General features: G+C 57.0%; 1 long non-coding RNA gene across 3 annotated transcripts; it reads right to left on the bottom strand.

The window, feature by feature from the left end:
• Positions 1-3,530: 3,530 nt before the first annotated feature.
• On the bottom strand, positions 3,531-12,604 carry LOC105076065 (uncharacterized). Of its 3 annotated transcripts, none has more exons than XR_012504721.1 (4): positions 12,394-12,604; positions 9,506-11,442; positions 7,222-8,532; positions 3,531-6,823 (listed from the first exon to the last, which is right to left on the bottom strand). It is a non-coding gene; the product is annotated as an uncharacterized LOC105076065 (long non-coding RNA). The 3 variants fall into 3 exon arrangements; XR_006728087.2 differs by having other exon boundaries at positions 3,531-8,532; positions 9,506-9,863; positions 11,314-11,442; XR_012504720.1 differs by having other exon boundaries at positions 3,531-8,532.
• Between the last annotated feature and the right edge of the window lie 2,093 nt (positions 12,605-14,697).

Genomic DNA, 14,697 nt, shown 5'->3' with positions numbered 1-14,697 from the left:
CCTGCTGCTAGTGAACTTGTCCCAGGCCACACCAGGAACAGGTGCTGCCTGAGGGGAAGGCCAGGCTACAGGACGTATAAAGTGCTGGGTGGGAGAACCAGATAAGCAGGACTTAAATCACAGCGGGCCCTGGCCATCCTCCTGGCATCTTAAATGTGTCACTATCCCCTGGATAGGGCACTGTCATAAGGCTCCCTGCCCTGGGGGTAAGGCTGTAGGTCTGAAGGTCCCTCAGTGGACAGATGGACATATTCAGGGCACTGCCCATTGGTCACAGAGTTTGTCCCATTCCCACTTGAGCCCCAGGTGTCCTCACCTGTCCTGCACTACGTCCCTGGGTGAGCCTTGCCCTGGTTCCCTCTTGCCATCATCACACTAGGGCAACCTCAGCCCCTCAGGTTCTCTGTTCATCACTTCCCACATCCCTGCGCAAGTGTCTCCCACTATAAAAAAGAAAACAAATCACCTGTGCCCCATCCCAAGCCCTCCTTAACTTTCCTGCCCTATGCACACAACTCTGATGTTCCACTTGCAACCACGCAACCCCCCACCCCACCCCGGCAACCTAAACCGCCATCTGGAGAGAAGGGCCTCAAAGTCAGCCAAGGCTCACATATTCAGGCCTCTCACAACTGGGCAGCTCCAAGCATGCTAGTCATGCCCTGCTTCTGGAAGCACTTTCTAGACCAGGATGAGCTGACAGATCCCAGGCAGGGTTGCTTCTCAGCCACAGAAAAGCATGACCTCTGGGAAGGAGAAGAGGAGGATCAGGAAGTGGACAATGGCCGGCTCCTTAAGACCCAGACCAAGGGCTTCACCCAGCCCCAGCCCCTCCTAAGCAGAGAGGGAGCAGGCAAAGCAGAGGCAGCCACTGCTCCACAGGAAAGTAGCATGGGGCACCATTGTTTCTGCACCTGGGCTGGCCTAGTGCCCCCTAGTGCTCTGAGCACCCCAACCCAAAGGCTTTTGAGGGCTCCGTGAGCCCCTGAGGGACCCCAGATTTCGAGGTCTCGACCTAGTGCTTTCCAGGACTCTGAGACTACCTCCCACAGGAGCTCTGAGGGGCCCCCTGCAGTGGGGGTGCCACGGGCTGGGGGTTGCAGCGGCTGTCAGGCAGGGAGGAGCCCAAGCAGCCAGCCCTTGCAATGGAGCAAGTCCCTTGGGCCTCTGCACGAGAAGCTGAGTGCATCCCTGGTGGAGTGCAGAGAAGAGGACGCTGTGGGCGGGACACAGGTGGAGCCAGGAAGCCTAGCTCCTAATCCAGCCCCTCGACCTCTGCCCCAGACCCTCAGATCCAGGGGAGGGGGCAGACAATACTGGGCAGGCCTAGGGCCCCCTCTGCCTTGACCACCACTCTGTGTTGGGACAGCTGCTTTAACTAGAGAGGGTGGCTACTGAGCTGGTGCCAGCACTACAGAGGCATCCATCCAAGAGGACAGGCCAAGGGGTGCACAGCCTCTGGCTCTATGAGGATGAACCACTCCAGGCCCCAAGGGCCTAATGGAGAGGACAATGGCACTACTACTCTCCTAGGCTGGTTTGTTGCACAAAGGGCCAGTCCCTGGAGACTCCACCCTCCCCCTCCCAGGGCAGGCCCCGCCCCCTGAACCACCACTTCTCTGTGGAGCCTGCTGGGCTGAGACGGGAGCGAGGCAGGCACACTGGAGGCTTCTAGAAGCTGCTCAGCTGGAGAGGAGGCAGAGCCAGGCACAGAGAGGTCTAGCACCACTGGGGGGATAGAGGTTCCCCCCCCAGGCACCCCCTCCTCCTCTCGGCCCACCTGCCACCCACATGGCACACCTCCTTTCCATGAATCGCCCAGAGCCTCCTGCCCCCTCCCTGGGCCAGTCTGCCAAGAGGAGACAGTCCCGCCTCCCATCCTTTCCAAGCCCCTGCCTGGTGGGGACCCTCGTGGGAGAATGGCCCCAGAGCTGAGCCCAGCTAACCAGGAGTCCCTGTCCCCTCCCAGATGCCACATCACGCCCAGGCAACCATGAGGCCCATGGGTCGGCAAGGGGGGAAAGATGCCAACCTGGGGGGAAACAGGACCCAGAGGACAGAGGCTACAGGATAGACCGGACCTGAGCCTGAGGCCCGCCTAGGCAGGGGACAGGAGGAAACAAGACTGGGGCACCATCCCTGCGAGGGGTTTTAGGGGAGGACAGGCAGATGGCACCAGGAAAAGGAGCACCAGGACCCCATCCTGCTGGGGGAGAATGGCCTGGGCCCCGGCCCCACTGAGCAACTCCCCCAGAGGACACCCGGACTGCTAGGAGGACACAGGGAATCACAAGGCCCAGGCCCTCAGCCGGGCTCACACACAGGGTGTCCAGGCTGGGCCACCCATCCAGAGCCAGCAGGGGTGGTGGCCCGGCCCCAACAGGCCCCACGCCCGAGCCCTGCTCGCCAACACATGCCAGGAGCCGGGGAGAGGACCCAGCCACATGCCCTCCCCAGGCAACCCCACCTCACCTATTAAGTCTGGGGAGGGGATGGCGGGTCGCCCAGGTCAGGAGCAGCCTCCACCTCTGTCCCGCAGGTCCTGTCTGGTCGGAGTCCAAGCCAGGCAGGACAGGGGGAAGGCGGAGCTGACTGCCCCAACCACAGCAGCCCCCACCCCTGCTCTGGCCACACCTCTGCACCTGACCCTCCCTGCTGCCTGTTCCTCCAGGAGGATGGGAGGCACCCAGGTGGGGAAGGGGAGCAGCAGCCACTCAGGATGGAGCCGCCACCCATCTGACAGGGAGGGAGCCTCAGCATTTCAACAAGGGCAACATTAGTCTGAAGACACCTGGGGTTCCTGCAAGGCCCCCCAGCATGGGCGACCTGGCCCAACTCCAAGGCACAGGGCTGGGTGCTCGAGGGAGGCCACCCCCATCCCGGAACCCCGATGGAGCCAGAAGAAGCCACCCCCCAGGAAGGAGGTGGCCGCTAGGTCAGGGTCAGCAGGCACGCGGAGTGCTGGGCGCGGGCCACGCGGACCGCGTGTTTGTGTGCTGGCGCTCTGCTGCCCGGGGTGTCTCATCCCGCTCCAGGGCCCGGCTGCTGCCAGCTCCCACACCAGCCTCGTCCTCAGGCCACAGGCATCTCCAGGGAGGATGCTACCCGGCAGGCAGGGCCACGCGGTGCTGCTCAGAGGTCGGGCCGGCCTCGTCCACCTCTACCACGGGTATCTGGAAGGTCCCCACGAGCCCAGCGAGGCCTCAGCCAGGGCAGCAGGGCTGAGGAAACCACTGAATGATGGGTGGGGTTGGGAGACTGCCCTTGGTCCGCACACCTGTGAGGACGGGCCAGGCACAGACGTCCTGTGTTCAATGGGAAAGGCACCCAGGCCCTCCCGCGGGGAGGGTGAGGGCCAAGGACCAGCCCTGGCGGTGGCGGGAGGCTGGGTGGGGACGGGGTCCGGCTGCTGCCCTGACTGTGCCCACCCACACCACCCACAGAGCGGGCCACTAGGAGGAGCTCCCCCAGGCAAGGGCGCCTGTGCAGCTGGGTGAGGGAAGACCCAGTCCCCCTCCAATCCCCAGGGCCCCTGTGGCAGGCTGCCTCAGAGGGAAGACTGCAGGGAAGCCGGGCCCTCCTGCTTATTCCTCCTGCCCAGGAACTGGAGGGACCGGAACGTGGCTCTTACTCAGTCACGGGTCAGCGGGACAGTCAGACGGCCCAGGAGTGTGGGGCTGCACCGGGCCTGAGCGTCTCCAGGGGAGCCCCAGGGCCATGAGGCCTAACACCCTGGCCAAAGGGCGTGCCCAGGAGCCACGACCACAAGCCCCGAGGTGAGGCCCAGCAGGCATGGCCTCGGTCTCTGCTCCTGGGGGACAGAGAGCCCAGCTCTCCAGAAACCCACCATCCCTGGGTTCCAGAAGTGCATGGCGGCCTTGGATGCTGCTGGGAGCTGTCGCCAAGGGACCCGGCGTTGCCCAGCAGTGAGAGCCAACAGGAAAAGCACTCACCGCCCACAGAACCTGTGTGTCAAATGCAGAGCCACCAAGCGTGTCATCGGGAAGTCGTGTCTGAGTGCCAGCCAAGAAGGATGGGGCAGGCACATCTCCAGGCCCCTTCAGCCACAGGGGGAGCTCCCTCCTGGGACCAACTGGACACTCGGCTGCCATCTCAGGCTGGCGCCTGCCACCACTGAGCCACCAGAGCCCAGTACGGGGCTACCTGACACGGTCACTGAAGAAAAGGGGCTTGTCAGCCTGCACCTGCACAGCGTGGCCCCAGTTCTCTCCTCCCTGTCCCAACCCAGATCACAGCTGCGAGGTGGAGGGTGGGAGGGGAGGGGAAGAGAGGGGAGGCGCTGCACCCATGTGCAGAGAGAGGTCACCCCAGCCTCAGGCAAGGTAGCTGCCCCCGCCACCGCCACACACACACTGGGAAGGAGAGGGAGTGGGGTGGGGGCAGGACTGAACCACTGAGTGGGGACCTTGGAGGTGGGAGAGCACCCTGGGGCCCAGGCCTGGGTGGGGACTTACACGGCCCTGGCAGTGAATGTGCTGCTGTGATGACAAAGAGCTTCCTGCCCGTGTGTCCAGGGCTGCACAACCAGCTGGGGCTGCCAGCAGTGCTGCACTCCTCCGCAGAGGGCAGAGGGCAGAAGGCACACACCGTGGGCACTGTGGGTCACACTGGGGCTCTGTCACATATTCCTTCTTTCTCTGGCCTTCTGTGTGTTTTGCTTGCAACCATTTAAAGATGAAGAGCCACCCTCTGCCCTTGCAAACACAGGCCCTGTCTGTCCTGGCCCCGGGGCTGGAACTCACCACCCCAGCTTACACAAAGGACACATTCCTGAGGAGCCTGTGTGGGACCAGGAGTCCCCGACCCAGGTTCAGCAGCAAGGACACTCCTCGGAGCCTTCTCATTCGCCATGAACAGGAACCACTTACGCCCTAGTGGGTATCATCCTGTCCTGCGTTGTTCCTGGGTTTACCTGTGTGACCCATAACACTACAGCAGAGGGGAGGGAGTGTGCCTTAGAGATGAAGTTATTTGAAAAAACATTGCAGCTCCGATCTTGGGGCTGCTCTGTCTCTCTCAGATCGCTGGCTCTGGGGAAGCCCTGCCCTGAGCAGCCCTATGGAGAGGCCTGGTGGGGAGGCCTGAGGCTCCTGCCACAGGCAAGTGAGCGATCTTGGAAAGCAGAGCCCCCCACCTCCACCCCCAGGCAGACCCAATGGCCGTGGCCCCAACTGACGCCTGGACTGCAGCCTGTGAGAGACCCCGAGCAGGAATCCCTCAGCCAAGCCTTCTAGGATCCTGATTTTCAGACACTTGGGAGACCACAAAGTGCTAGCTGCGTTAAGGTACCACATTTGGGGTAATTTCTTACCCAGCAATAGGTGACTACTACACGATGATTTTAAATGGAGGCCACTCTAAGTCAGTCTGAAGCAAACAAACCGATGAGAAACCCCAGAAGCCATTAGGAAAAGCCTGGAAAGTCTGATGACATAAAAACTGAAATCATCTGCCCGACCAAACCACAAAGTCAAGAGACAAGTGACAAAGCGGGGAAAAAACAGTAGCGAGATGTGACTCAGGGCTCCTATCATTAGAGTAGAGAGAGCTTGAAGCAGTCAGGGACCAGTTGGAAAAGCCAATGACCCAACAGGAAAAGGGGGTGGAAGAGGGGAAGGCGGGAAATGAAAGCCAAAGGCTCCTGCGCCACCTGAGTCCACAGGCAGAGCATGCTGGGCTGCCGAGGTCCCAGAGCTGCTCATTCCGGGCACAAATGGTGGCGGGTGACTGGCACTGCATTTCCTCTGCCGCTTCAATTAGACGGCAGGCCATCCTGGAGCCGAACAAAGACTATCCACCGCAAAGACTGGCCAAAGCGGTGGGTGGTGGTGTTGGGTGTTGAGCAGGTCTGTCCGGGCAGCATCACCCAGGAGCTGGGAGACCCTATAGGTGAGGAACCTTTGGCAGGAAAGGCGACAGCTTCCCCCCAGCTGGAGGGCGGGCCACACCCACAGCCCAGACAACTGTCAGGGCACTTCCTGGGCAGACAAGCCCCTTTCTGGTCTCCACGCTCCCCCCAGTCGGCTTGGTCTCGGTCTCAGGGCCCAGGTTCCTTTCCCATCCCCGAGCTCGGCATTCGGGTCTTTCTCCTCTGCCTCGTCAGAGTCCTTTCCATCCCCACGCCCAGACACAAATCTGATCTCCGCCCCCTCTCCTCCTTGTCCAGATGTTATCAGCCCCAGTCTGGAACCTGCTGAGCACGTGTACAAACATGACACCTTATCTTGCCTGGACTGAGGATGGCATCCTGCAGTGCCCCCAGGCAGGGAAGGGCGACCATTACTCAATGGGAAACTCCTGATCTCGCAAGAGCTAGCACCCTCCTGGCACTTCCCAGGCCCACAGGGACCCTGCAAAGGAGCCAGCCCTGGGTAGGGCAGGGGGCACACACACAGCACTCTAGGCCTCTAGAGCAGTGCTTCTCACAGTGGGGGTCCCCAGACCAGCAGCAGCAGCAAGCAGCAGCAGCAGCAGCAGCAGCAGCAGCAGCAGCAGCAGCAGCAGCAGCAGCAGCAGCAGCAGCAGCAGCAGCAGCAGCAGCAGCAGCAGCACTTCCCAGGGCTTGAAGAAGCCTTCCAGGTGTTCCCACGCACCTCCCAGCGTGAGAACCACCAGGACGGATGGTTCCTGATCGTGCCCACTTCTCGAGAAGCCACGAGCTTTCTCTGCGGGGTTCACCTTGACCTCCCCAGGTGAGAGGCAGGCAGGCAGAGAGGCAGGCACTGATGGCTGATGGCTGCAACCACAGGTTGTCCTGGAGAACAGGCGTGCTTGGGCAGGATTCCCTCCCAGCAAGCCACACCTGTCAAGTGACATGGGGAAGACTTTGTTACTTCTTGCCGACCTCACGACCCTACCTCCAGAAGCCTGGACAGACACCTCTGGCAGATACCATGGCTCCGGGTACTGGCCCCAGCTCTGCCCACCTCTCCCTGGATACTAGCTTGTGTGTGTATGTGTGCGTGGAGGAGGGAGGATCCATGCTTCACAGAGCCCGTCCCAGTCACACTCAGGGGCGCTGGAACACAGTGGGCCGGGCAAGGGTGTGTGTGGGTCGGAGAGAGTGCTACATTCTGAGCTCTGGGAGGGTGGAAGCTCCAAGAAGTGCGGAGTAAGGCCGCCCTCAGAGGCAAGGACTTGCGGGGGGGGGGGGGAGCCGGAGACCGTGCCCTTTGCCATCTGCCCTCCCTCCCCACTCACCAGGCCCCTGGGGACCCCAATACACAATCCCCGGCCACCTAGAGGGCCAGACACCCTCGGGACAGTGGTGGGAGTCCTGCCAGGAGCGGCGGGAGGGGCGCCCTCAGGTCTCCCGGGGCCTGGACTCTGAGGAGGCTTCTCTTCCGCCTCTCCCCCGGAGAGAGCGTAGACCCCCGGGGTCTCGGGGAACCGGGACTCTGGCCCGGCCCAGGACTCAGAGGAGCCGAGGGCGGAGTCCAAAGCCCCAGGGCGCTGACGAGCAGGCCCGGGCGTCGTCCTGCCGCGTCGTGCCCCGCCCCGTCGTGCCCCGCCCGGACCGCCCCCGCGTCTATCTCCTCACCTCCCTTCAGCGCACCCACCGGAAGCCACGGAGCACCGCCTTCCTGCCCACCCCTTCTGGCTAGATCCGCCAATGACTAAGCTCGAGTCGTGACTAGACCCGCCTCCAGGCGACCGAGGTAACTCGGCCCCGTGGCGTGACGGGCCCCTCTTCTGCCCAATCAAAACAAGCCGCCCGCGTGCGCGCCCCTCTCGGCTCCGCCCTCGCGCGCTTTCTTCCTCCGCGGTGGGGCCCAGCCGGCTGTGAGCTGGCAGACGTCCCGCGCGCCCCGAGAGTCTGGACTCTCGGTGCGGAATCGCGCGAGTCGTCCGGCAGGCGCAGCTTGCGTGCTTTTGCTGTGAACTTGCATTCTGAAGGAACTAAGTCCCAGGGGCCGCAGCCCCTGCCGCCGCTCCCCCAACGTGGGCATGTTGCATAGCTAGTGCGACCGCACCCCGGGGAATGCCTTTGGTGCCGTCTGACGGCTGCTCCGGGTTTTATCCGTGTGTGTGTGTGTCACGCACGCGCGTGACCCCCACTGACATCAGTGTCCAGTGTGTGTCCTCCCAAGTATCCCTCCCGTGGACCTTTCATAGCCTCAGCCTCCTCCCTCCTCCCAACCGTGGCAACCAGAATTCTGTTCTCATCTCTGTAATTTTGTCATTTGAAGACCGTGACGTAAATGGAATCGGGCAGTGTGTAACCTGGGGTGGGCCGTTTTTTCCACTCACATGATGCCCTGGAGAGCCAGGCAAATCGTCGCACGTTTCAACAATAGTTAAGTTAGTTCTTCCTTTGTATTGCAGCTCTAGTCCTTGGCGGGGATCAGCCACGGTTGGTTCAAGCGTTCACCCACTGAAGAACGTATTGCTTGTTCCCACTTTTAGGCTTCTACAAAGGAATCTGCTGAGAACATTCGTGTACAGGTTTTCCCGTCGTCGTTACGTTTCCATTTCTTTGGCATAAACGGCCACCAGTGCAATTGCTGGGTCCTACGGAGGTGGATGTGTAGCTTTAAAAGAAACTGCCAAACTGCCTTCCACTGGGGCTGTATCATTTTCCATGACCACCCTCGCATATTGTTTAAGCACATAATTGAACATTGTTACAAAACATTATTTTAAGCAAGAGTGTTAATAGTTTTGTTTCTCTCTTCTAAACTGTATTCTTCTATGCAATCACCAACACAGTTATTCACACCGTTTAAAACACACACACACACACACACACACCCTGGACACTTGATGGTGATTTTCTTTTAATTAGCAACAATATATCTTGGAAATTCTTCCATGTCAGGACACAAACGTCCAGCTCATTTCTTCTCTCTGGCCACATGGTATCTGATAGAATACGTGTCCTATAATTTACCTAATGGATCCCCAGTTGAGGTACCTGTACCTTTTCTTCTCCTTCTTTTTGCTATTCATGTTAATGCTGCAACTCCCAACTCTGAGCTTGCGTCAATCTCCCTCTAGGATAATTCCCTCTAAGTGGAACTGCCAGGTCAAAACCTGGGGGCATTTAAACTTTTAATAGACACTATGTAATTGCTTCCCCCCAAGACCCTACTTGGTCATACACTAGGGCTGTTAGTCCTTTGTTCCGTATGTTGTAAATTCTTTCCCTCAGTCTGTCTCTTGTCTTGAGAGACTAGGCTTGCTGGTCTGGGCTGTCAAGAAGCTAGACAGACATTTTTATATGACCAAATTTATTGAATTCTCAATTGGTGTTTTCTGGGTTATGTATCTTGGGCACAAAGCCCTCCTCCCAAGTGTGAGGAGAGTGATGAGACTCGGGGCAGAATTTCTGAGTCCCCATAGCCAATTCCTTGTCTGTTTTTTTTTGGGGGGGGGGCTAATTATTTTTTAAGTATTTTTTTTTTAAATGGAGGTACTGGGGAATGAACCCAGAACGTCATGCACGCTAAGCATGCACTCTTCCACCGAGCTATACCCCACTCACCGTCAATTCCTTGCGGACCCAGGCTGGTAGGTCGGCCTGCGGCCAAATCACTCTGTGTGTGTTGGAGGAGCGGGGTGCTGCTACCTTGGCTGGGACTGGGAGCAGTGCCTCTCAGACATCCAGCCCCTGCCTTCCAGGGATGCCAGTCCAGTTTGGGAGAAAGACAAGGAAATGTGTAACGAGAAGAGCCTAGTTATATTATTTCAGTGCAGGGACACGAGGGAGATCCATGAGGAAACAGCCTTGAAAACGGTGGGGGGAGGGGCTGGGTTTCCGAGGCGCTCGGAGTTAATGGGCCTCAGAAGGTGAGACAGCAGAACCGAGAATCCACCTAAAACCAGTGCTCTCGAAGGGTCACCTGCACGGTGGAAAGGAAGAACAGGCATATGAAAAGAAGTGGGTCCATCCCAGCCTGGGTCTGAGTGAGCAGGAGGAGAACCCCGCCCCCACGTCATCCTTAAGCAGGGGCTACCTCCTGGGGCCCGCCGCGGGCAGAAAGGCTTCAGCGAGCCAACCGCTGGCTGCCAGAGGAACTGCCCCCCCCCCACTCCCCGCGCCCCCATTGTGCTGCTACTGCTGGGCTCCTGGGAGCAAACCCTGCCCGGGAGAGGACTCCTCACCCCAGGCGTCCCGTTCAGGACTCCCGGAGGCCCAGCTGAAGGCGGGTCCGCAATCTCTAACTGAAGCCACCGCCTGCCTTCACGGAAAATCAGCAGGTCTGTCAAAGAGAGGGCTGGCCCTGTCAACGACCCGCTCCCCAGGCCTTAACTGTCAGAGGCCAGATGACATCATTTTTGGCAATGGCTGCGAGGGTTTGCTATGTGCCTGGGCTCAGCCATCCCACCCTCTCCACAGCACTACAAGGTTGGTAGGATGCTGTCCTCACTCTCTGGATGAGGAAATGAGGACCACATGACACACAAGGGTTAGGTAGCTTGTTCTGAATCGCTAGCTAGCAAGTGGCTGAGGCCAGGTGTGGATCGAGGACTCTGGGCTCTAAGCCTGACCCCCCCCCCCTTTGTGGGCTACGCTCTACAGCCTGGCTCCCTTGTCACTGGGAGATTCCCGGGGCCTGCCGGGGGTACATCAGCTTGTCCTGAAGGCGGCAGAGGTGAGCCCAGGTGAATATCCCCCAGGCCTTGGGTCAGCACGTAAGGAAGGGAGGAGGGTGAGAAAGAGAAACACCTCCTACTCTTGTGCTTAATCGGGGACTTTGAAACACCGACTGACATCACCTTTGCATTCTCCTGAGATCAGAGAGCAGTTCTCATGGATATTTACAAATCGTTTGCATTAGTGATATAAAGCTACTCTGCAGTAGCCCCCAGAGACACAAAAAGATACAGAAGAGGGAATCACAAAGATAAGAGTAAAGTGAAAAGATTTGAAAAAGAAAAAGCATTTTAGAAGTTAAAAAAAGAAAGCACAGTCATGGAATAAAAACCTCAAGAAATTAATTAAACCACAAGTAGATGCCACTGAAGAAGGAGTTAGTGACCTGGAAGACGGTGCCTCAGAAATCACCTCCTGCCCTGGTGCCCCTGGTAGCTGATGATGTTGCTCCCTCCTTCCCTGAGAGATTGCAGCAGCCCCTCCTCAGAGATCCGGGGCTCTGGATGTTCAACGCCCCTCATGCTGGCTTCTAGCCTTCCAGTGACATCAACCCCTTCCCTTCTGCCCCTTGCTCCAGGGGCGGCAGCTTCTTCCTGTACTGTCCCTGTTCCTTCAGCCCTCCGCTCCCTGAGTGACCAAGTGGGGCTCGAGGCACCCATGACCTGCAGGGGCCTCACAGTTCGCCAGGGTCTCACCTGCAGTTGACTGGGATGAAGAGTCCACTGCAGCAAGTACCTGGGGAGCTGGAGTGGCTGCCGCCCTGGACGGTCAGGAAGGTCACGATGGCTATCAGGACTGCAGTATGGGATGACTCTTGAGTGTACCTGGGAGTGTACAGAGGAACAGATGACAAGGTCAGATCCCTTACAAGTCACACTATGACAGCCAGAGAACTTCCATGCAGCCCTACAAAACTCTCGTACTCCCTGTACCTGCAGGGCTGAAGGTGCTGGAAAGGAAACACAGCATTTCATTGTGAGGGTTACAGAATCCCAAGGCCCGTTGAATTCCCAGCCTCTCCACATTTCTCATATGAAAGGTAGAGCAGTGGTTGGAGGACTGGGACCCTGAAACCTGGAACTGGGACAGCTGGTTGGCTGCAGTTGAAGCTGACAATTGGGAAGACCCCAGTCCCACTGAGCCTGTTTTGCCAGACGAAGTAGCCTGCCCTCCCTCCCTCGAGGACTGTGTCATTACCTCACCTGGGGCAGATGCCTTGCAAAGGGAGACCCGTCGTCCTCCAGACTCTCTGCATCCACACCCTGTTGCCATTAGACCCATAACTGGAATCCAATGACAGCATGATCATGGGGATAAGGGATACAGTAAGGCGGGGGGTATGTTTCATCTTGGCATGTATACCTTACACACCTTGGTTCCTGCTTGAATGTTCTGTAACTCCGCTGTTCTCAGTAAATAGGGAACAACACTAGGGATCATTTCAAGATTCTTGAGTTTCAGGCCACCCCTTTTCTTATCCTATGCATGGCCCAGCATGGCCTAATGCTCCAGTGGGGCTGTAGAAGGTACCTGTCTCCGTTTTCCGTGACAAGTATGGCCATACCTGGGCCAGCACGTCTATAGGGCGGCGAGCTATTGCTGGAGGACTCTGGTCCCAGATCCCATTTGCTTCGGAGGTCTGAGTCTGAAGAGGAACTCTGCTCTGTATCACCTTCCTTATTTTGAAGTCCAGGAAGACTTGGGCTGCATACCTCGGCCACCACCCTTATCTGCACCTCTAGCCATATCCACCCCCTCCTCCCCTTCTCACTCACCTCTGCCTGCCGCAGTTCTGTCTACCTCAGAGTCCCCTTCTCTCTGGCCATACCTCTTGCTCCCCACCACTGTCAGCCCACGGTCAGGAGCAGTGCCCTTATCCGAGTTGTTTCTGGGTTCCAAGGCCGCCGCAGGGCATTCTCCGCATGGGGGCTGGGCCCCTGGCAGAAGCCGGGCACCAGCTTCACGCCTATGGCGCTTGCCCCTCAGGGCGTGGCCCCACTGCCTGCTGTGGCTGTGGCGACGGTGATTGGCTGCTGCTCAATGAGTGACCGTATAAAACCCAATGACGTGGCACGAGCCACCGCCCAAGCGCGGATTGGCTGGCCCGGGGAGGGGCGAGCTCGGCGTGCACAGGGTTGGCCGGCGGGTGGGGCGCGGGCCAGCAAGAGGCAGTGTCAAATGGTGGGTAGAGGGCTTCCCAGTAGGGCCCAAGCATATCGGAGGGAGGTGCGAGCAGCCAGGGCTGCAGAGCAGAGGGCTGGCCAAAGAGCGGAAAGCGGGGGACGCACACCGCCAAGCCCTGGGCTATCCCAGTGAGGCCGGGAAGGGGCTGGGGCGTGCTGAAGCCCGAGGCAGTGGCTAGGGAGTAGGAACCGGCCGGGAAGGCAGGGCGTCTCAGTGGGATTTATGTGGCACTTCTAAAATCCTGCTCACAGCCCTGTGAGGCAGATGCTGTCACATTCATCAGCACCATCATCTCCTTTGATAAATGAAACTGAAGCAAAAAGGGTGACTTAGTTTCCCTCTACAAAAACGAGTATCCGACGTGGATTATAGGCAGGCAGTAGGGGAACCCGAGTTCCTTCATGGGAGGGAATCAGATCAGCAAGGAGACATTCTCAAGGAGCCTTAGGGGCAAGGGTGCTGGGGCCCATGGCTCCGGAACAATTAAACAGAGATCCTTACGTGCCTGATCAGTTCCGAGTGTGATCGTCCCCTATCATCTTAGCTACTCTTCACTCAGGAGCTATAGGAAGGCCAAGCTGGCCACAGGGCCACCCCTATGTCTGCATGATCACGGCTCCTCTCCACCCTATTACTCTGTGGGGGCCCAGGTTCAGGCTTTTGGAATGGCAGTTTAATCATGGACCATATTTGTTGCTCCGTTTAGGCTGCCACAGTGCATTCCTGTGCAGTTTCTACTGTGGGTATCAGCAGATGGGCATTTTACACTTAAATATACAAGCAGCGGTGGTGCTAGTGCACAGCCATACATCCTGGCTTGTCTGTATTCATAATGGCTTTACCTTAAGAGTGCTTTAGAGCTTATAGCTCTTTCACGGTCACTGTCTCGTTCAATCATAAAATTGCTTAAGCACAAACACACACACTCAAAAGGGTAAACAGAATTATCACATGACCCAGCAATTCCACTCCTAGGTTTACATGCACCCAAGATAAGTGAAAATATAATCTACAAACTTGAATAGGAATGCTCATAGCATTATTCACAATGGACAGAAAGTGAAAACCCAGATGTCTACCAACTGACGAATGGATAAAATGTGGTCTATACATAGGATGGATTATTATGTGGCCATGAGAAAGAATCAAGTTCTGGAACAGGCTAGTGTGGATGAACCTCAAATGCAATTATGCTAAGTGAAAGCAGCCAGACACAAAAAGGCCACATGCTGTACTATTCCATTCATACAAACTGTCCAGAATATGCAAATCCCTAGAGACAGAAAACACATGAGTGGTCACCAGGGGCTGGGAAGCTGAATGGGAGTGACTACTGAGGGGTGCACATTTTCGTTTTGGGGTGATACAAATGTTCTAAAGTTGGCCATGGTGACAGCTATAAAACAATTCTTTTGAGTACACGAAAAACCACCAAACTATACACTTCCAATGGGTGTTGTATGGAGTGTGGGATGGCTAGTTAAGTGAGGGAAAATTTTTTTTGCTTATTTGCATTTTTTTCAATTTTCTACAATGACCCTATATCAACTGCTATTTTTACAGGAAAAATTCAACTGTTTGCTATTTTTAATATTTCTGTATCTTGATATATTTTTGTATTAATTATATTAACTTTATTTTACCAAAAAAATCAAAATCTTAAAGAAATAAGCACAGAAATAATCATGCTAATTTTACAGGCCAGGAAACCAGCTGAGTGATTTAAAACAGCAGGGACAGAATGAGTAGGTGCCAAGGAGGACTCAGGGCCAGGCTAGTTCTTCTGTCTCTACCACACATTCTAGGAAAAAAAAAAACCTTTGATGACCAGTTAATGACACAGCAGATATATCTCGTAAATTTTAAAATGGTTTTTAAGCTCAGACTTATCTTTA

The sequence above is a fragment of the Camelus bactrianus genome, chromosome X (genome assembly GCF_048773025.1).
Source record: "Camelus bactrianus isolate YW-2024 breed Bactrian camel chromosome X, ASM4877302v1, whole genome shotgun sequence".
In the NCBI taxonomy this organism is placed as follows: Eukaryota; Metazoa; Chordata; class Mammalia; order Artiodactyla; family Camelidae; genus Camelus; species Camelus bactrianus.
Note: the sequence above shows the minus strand (reverse complement) of the source record. Positions and strands in the feature narration are given on the sequence as shown.